A 6,700-nucleotide genomic window follows, 5' to 3' on the forward strand; every position below is an offset into this window, starting at 1 on the left:
GTAATGCGATACGCAGATACATCTGAGACAACCCAACAATATCTAGAGTAGTCTATATGTATATATAGTATACACTATAGGACGCTCGCTAGTCCAATAGATCTGTCTCAGCCTGTGTGATACCCCCGAATTTCCGAATGCGGGTTGGCCAGACCCACGCCCGAATACCCGAGGATATCAAAACAAATTGATAATAAACGAACACATAATACAAAAGAATAAAAAAGAATAAATAAAATGCTAACAAGAAACTAAAATGATAATCTAATAATAAACCTCATAATATATTTCCATTAATTAATAAACTCTTCTGATACAATTGATCCTCCAAAATACAACTCGGGAATCCATACTGTGTGGACCCCTAGAAAATCCAAACTAAACAAATGATAGTAATCTAAAACAGGAAATTGAATCATAAAGGAACTCCTATGTAGCATCGGAAGAATGAAGTAGACTGATCCCTGCTTAGCACGAACAACCTCTAATCGTGACGAACACCTGAAAAATAATGGTGGGTCAGGCCCACAAACAAGTTCTACTATACTACAGTCCAAGCAGAGATCCGATACATGTATACATCCTAGTCAATCCAATAGTAACTAGTAGTCCGTATATATATATATACACACTAAAAGAACCTCACTAGACTATAAGGTTGTCTCAACCTGAATAGTAGGCAACATGCAAAACGCACATACAGTGGGCATGAGTACCTAGACCTACCAGGGTACACAACTACACTATATCTAGCTACACATCCCTGGCGATATACGTGCCCTAACCATTGATCCTGAGACTCAAGCTCATATCATGGCGCTATACTTATATATATATAATCTAGTAACCATCCTATCCAGTATAAATTAATCCTCCATAAGTCATTCAACTTGTTCAGCTGACCTGACTTGAATATAAGTAAGACTTAACATTTTAGTTAATCCATTCCCTTATATAATAAATTAATCCTCCATAAGTCATTCAACTTGTTCAGCTGACCTGACTTAAATATAAGTAGGACTTAACATTTTAGTTAATTCATTCCCTTATATAAAATAGGTAGGACTTAACTGATAAGTTAATCCATCCCTAGAATGTCACCGTCCCATATCGGTGCATTAAACCACACAATCCAACAATTGGTGTAACAATTAAGGAAATACATCAAACATTCCATAAATAACTATGATAAATATGATATCAAGTTATCACATAATAGGAATGACTTATTATTTCTTTAAACTTCCTATATCATATGTCCTACGCAAACTGAATCTTATACATGATGATATTTTATTATACTGTTAAATAAGGATTCTCTATATCCAATTCATCCTACACATTTAATCTTAATTGCTAAAATATTTTAAAAGATTAAATCCATTCATTTGTTTAAAACATTCAAATAGCAAGCATCATTATGATTGAGTCTATTTAAATTTATTAAAACCCAAACTTAGTCCCTATTTAATGTTCAAGAATCCTAGGCATGTTTCTACGTTCCATCATTCCACAGATATGAAAAATACATAATTTAAACATGTAAAAATTCATATAAGAAATTAAATCAAAATCATGCATTTTATCAATTCATAACACAAGAACAAATATGAACCAATTTCATAAAACCTATGTTCTAACCCAATTAAACATGCATAATTATTTAATTTTATGTGTTTAATAAATCATGGAATTTCCTAGGCATGTACAGAAACACGAATCAAAGGGAAAGAGATAGAAGAAGAACTTGCCTTAAACTTTCGGATCGAAAGTTGAACTTCTTCTTCCTTGATCTTCTCTCTACAGAATTTTTCTCCTCCTTCCTTCTTTCCTTCTTTAACTCTCTCTCTCTAGAATATATCACGTGAATATTTCTAACCCCCTTTTACAACCTGTAGCTATATATTTGTAGGCTAAATAAAATAACCCTAACCCTTTTCCTAATCTAAGTCAACTTTAAAAAAATAAAATATTAAAAAGGTAAGTAAAATATGTTACGTATATAATTTATGTATATCTTTATTAAATAAATAAATTATACACATCCCATTATTTATTAATGGATTATCCAATAATACTTAAGTTACCATAATATTATAAAGTAACTTAAAAAATAACACGTATCAAATCTATGTATATTTTTATTATTTAAATATAAAACATATACATCAGATTAAATATTACTACCCAAATTACCATAAAAGTAATTAATAAATTACTTTCCCTTTTATATATATTAAAAAGGTAAGTAAAATATATTACGTATATAATTTATGTATATATTTATTAAATAAATAAATTATAAACATTCTATTATTTATTAATAGATTATCCAATAATACTTAAGTTACCATAATATTATACAGTAACTTGAAACATAGCACGTATCAAATCTATGTATATTTTTATTATTTAAATATAAAACATATACATCAGATTAAATATTACTACCCAAGTTACCATAAAAGTAATTAATAAATTACTTTCCCTTTTATATATATTAAAAAGATAAGTAAAATATGTTACGTATATAATTTATGTATATGTTTATTAAATAAATAAATTATAAACATTCTATTATTTATTAATAGATTATCCAATAATACTTAAGTTACCATAATATTATACAGTAACTTGAAACAGAGCACGTATCAAATCTATGTATATTTTTATTATTTAAATATAAAACATATACATCAGATTAAATATTACTACCCAAGTTACCATAAAAGTAATTAATAAATTACTTTCCTTTTTATATATGTATATAATATATATCTATATATATACATACACAACTATTCACGGGTAATAATCCATACACATCCAACCTCCTATCCAAGTAGTCCATGGGACCCAATTGGTTGGCCAATTACCACTAACCATAACCATAAAAGAAAAATAAAATAAAATAATAAAAGAAACGAAAACATTTAATTTACAATTAATCAAAATACCACTTAAGTACGTAATCTAATTAAACAATTAACACATAGACAAATACAAATAATACATAAACACATAATCAAATAATCAAGTAATACCTAATTCAATTAAACACATAAACAATTAGTCAAATAATCAATTAAATAATTAAAAATATAATTAAAATAAATAAATAAATACCGAGACTATCTTTTTAAAATTAGGGGTATTACAGCCTGAATAGAGATACCATGCAAATCGCACATAATGTGGTCATGTGTACCTAGACCTACCAGGAACAACACCTATGTCCAGTTATCCATCCTAGGCGATATACGAGTCCTAACCATGGTCCTGAGACTCAAGCTCATACCACGGCACCATATAATAAATATATAAAGTCCATACTCCTCCTAATACAAAATACCATCCATCTGTGTAGTGGTCTGATATATGTATAATCATCCATCCTGAAACCACTTTAAGTCATTCGACTATTTTGTTGACATGACACAATTAGGTGATGAACTTAACCTATATGGCTAATCCGTACCTTAATCCAAATTAGGTAGAACTTAGTGTTTGAACTAGTCCATACCTAGTATGTCACCGTTCCATACTGATGCATACAATCCTCCGGTTAACAAAGTTGACAAAACAGTAATAGATACTTATCAACCATATTCCAGAAATAGCATAAATATAGTCTAACATGTGTATGACAAATTATGCATCCCATATAAGATTTAGAAATCCCATTCCAATCTTTTATATAAATGAAGTAAGACTACACATTTAACTCCTCCAAACAGTACCATAATTGATACAAACAAACAGTTTTAATAAGCATCAATTAATTCCAACTAAGCATACTTATTTTTCCAGACAAATAACTATATACTTGTAGCACAGCTGAGACATGTTTAATGATTTTAAATTATGCAAAGTATCCAAATTGTTTTGGAAAAACAGTAAAAATAGTAATCCAGTTTCAATTCCTTCATCCAATGTTCCACAAACAGGTTTATTGTTGAACCTTATATTATTGCATGCTTCGACATAATAAATTCAACATGCTTCCCAAGAGTTTTTACAAGTCTGTAACAGGTAATATTCTTCATTCATAGCAACTGGAAGCATTTAGAAACAACCCCAACTGTCCAAACCAAACCCATAACACGAAAAACCAAAGAAAAGAGGGTTGAGCCGCCTCCTAAACTAAAGGAGCCGGCTCTCCCCTTGGTGGAGCCGCCTCCACCTCATATGGAGCCGGCTCTACCCCTTGTAGAGCCGGCTCTACAAGCCCTAGAGTCGGCTCCCTCTTTTAGTGAGCCGGCTCTCCTCCTTTGAGAGCCGTATCCCCTAACCTATTCGTCTTCTTCGCCTCCGGCGAAGTTCAGAGTCACTGTACAGTTTTTATAATTTATTTCAAGGTTCAATTGATGTCCTAGAATTAATTATAAATATGCATCCAATCCCAAATACACCAAGGTTAAGCAAGATTAAAAACCAATACAAACAGATTCTTAAGCGAGAACAACTTTCAACACAAAAATAGATTTATGGAACGATTTAAAAGTTGGTTCAAACATGCTTACAAGATTAATATTAACTTCAATTTAATCTGTTTTAATGCTTAATTAATCCCTGGATTCTAACTAGGCATGCACAGAACACGAATTAAAGGGAAGGAATATAATAGAGACTTGCCTTGAGTTTCAGTTTTGAAACTCTAAACCACCGTCTCTGGCTTCCGTTCACGTCCGAGACTCCTGTTCTACACCTCCGGTGCTCTTGGTTCAACCCAGAAGCACTCCATCCAGTTATCCTTGAACCTCTTTGGAAATTTCTCAAAGTTCTCTCTGTCTCACCGTAGTGAATAGGGTTTTGTTTGTAAACTTAAACCAACGTACTATTCTATATATAGAGAGAGACGTGAATACAAACCTATTCCCAGTATAATTAGAGACAGAGCCCTAATATTAACCTTAGTCGGCCCATATAACAACCTACATTTAAAATCTATGTCGGCTATAAACTGTAACCCTAATATAACTATATGTGTGCCACCATACAGTCACGTTAAAACCAATTAAATTTAATTAACTTAATTCAATTAAAATATCTAAATTAAACCACTTAAATAATTAAATCAATTAAATTAAAGCAAGTAAATAATTAAATTCAATTAAATCACCACAATGAAAACATTAAATTAATTAACACATATGCACGTCAACAATTAATACAAATATAAACAAATAAAACAACCAAAATGAAATTTAATAATAAAGAAATACCAGGAATATCCTTTTTAAAATTAGGGGTATTACATTATACGCCCTAGTCCCAACCATTGATCCTAAGAACTCAAGCTCGTATTATGGCTGAGAAATAAGAATAATATCATCATCAACAAAGCCATATCAAACAATGATATACAATATCCTGATCCTGAGAACTCAAGCTCGTATCATAGCTCATAGATAAGTATAATATCATCATCAACAAAGCCGTATCTAACAATGACATACAATATCAATGAGCCTGACTAATTAGTTATCTCAATGATCCCATCATATACATACATCAATCCTCATCATAGCCATATATAATAATGACACAATAGTCATAGATCAGAATATGCAAGAAAAATGTGAAATGAGTCCATAGGAGGCTTATTTCACCAAGGAAAGGGCTTTTCCCAAAAACGATTATGTACACAGGCGTAACTTACCTATTAAGACGTGTTACAATAATCTATAGCTTAAAAATACCACCGATACAAAATCTGACATATCCAAATCTCAATGCGTGAAAAATGCCCTTTAAAGGCAAAACATGCAACAACCGGACTTAAATGCTTTCAAAAGGACGTTTGGACCTTGGCTATACTTCATGCATATTAAATGAGTCCTAGTGAATGTACTCGTGCACACTTTGTACCACCCGATTTGGAAATGAGCCCTTAAATGCTCGAAATTTTCTATTTTAGCCCAAAAATGCAATATATGGAACTATAATGCAAAACATAAAACAAAATGGTGTTTGGCCCTTGGACACACTTCATACATATTAAATGAATGCTAAATAATGAATTTCATACTCAATGCTCACTCCGGTGTATAAATGACATGCTAAAACCATTGGTTTTCATATTATTTACATTAAATGTAAAATTCTACATTTATGAATATACATGGATTTAAAAAGGAGTTTGGCCCTTGGCCACATATCATGTACATAAAATGAATGTCAAAAGTGTGTTTAGGCACACATTAAAAGTTCCAAGGCAAAATGACATTTTGGCCAACTATACAATTTAACTTAAAAAGTAAAACCCAAACATGCTAACACTTGCATGTGAACGAAAATACATTTAAAGAACTTCAATTCATCAACACGACCTAGGGATGTTGTGCATCCCAAACCAAGGCATCCGTATCTGAAAACAAACATATAACTTTGGGGTGAGTAAACAAGTTACTCGTAATGTAATACCCCTAATTTAAAAAGGATAGTCTCGATATTATTTTAATAGTTTTAATTGCATTTAATTATTTAGTTGTTTTTCTTGACTACTTGTTTACTTTTTTAATTGATTTAATTATTTGTTTAAATTGAATTGTATGTGATGATGTGTATTTGTTTAAGAATTTAATTGTTTTATTTTTATTTATTTTATTTTATTTTTATATTTTTAAGGAATTGGATATGGATAGTAGTAATTGACCAATCAATTAGGCTCCATGGACTACTTGGATAAGGGGTTTAA

This window comes from Cornus florida, unplaced genomic scaffold, assembly GCF_030987335.1.
Source record: "Cornus florida cultivar Cherokee Brave unplaced genomic scaffold, ASM3098733v1 CherokeeBrave_3.0.0_Hap2_Chr10, whole genome shotgun sequence".
NCBI classification, from domain to species: Eukaryota; Viridiplantae; Streptophyta; class Magnoliopsida; order Cornales; family Cornaceae; genus Cornus; species Cornus florida.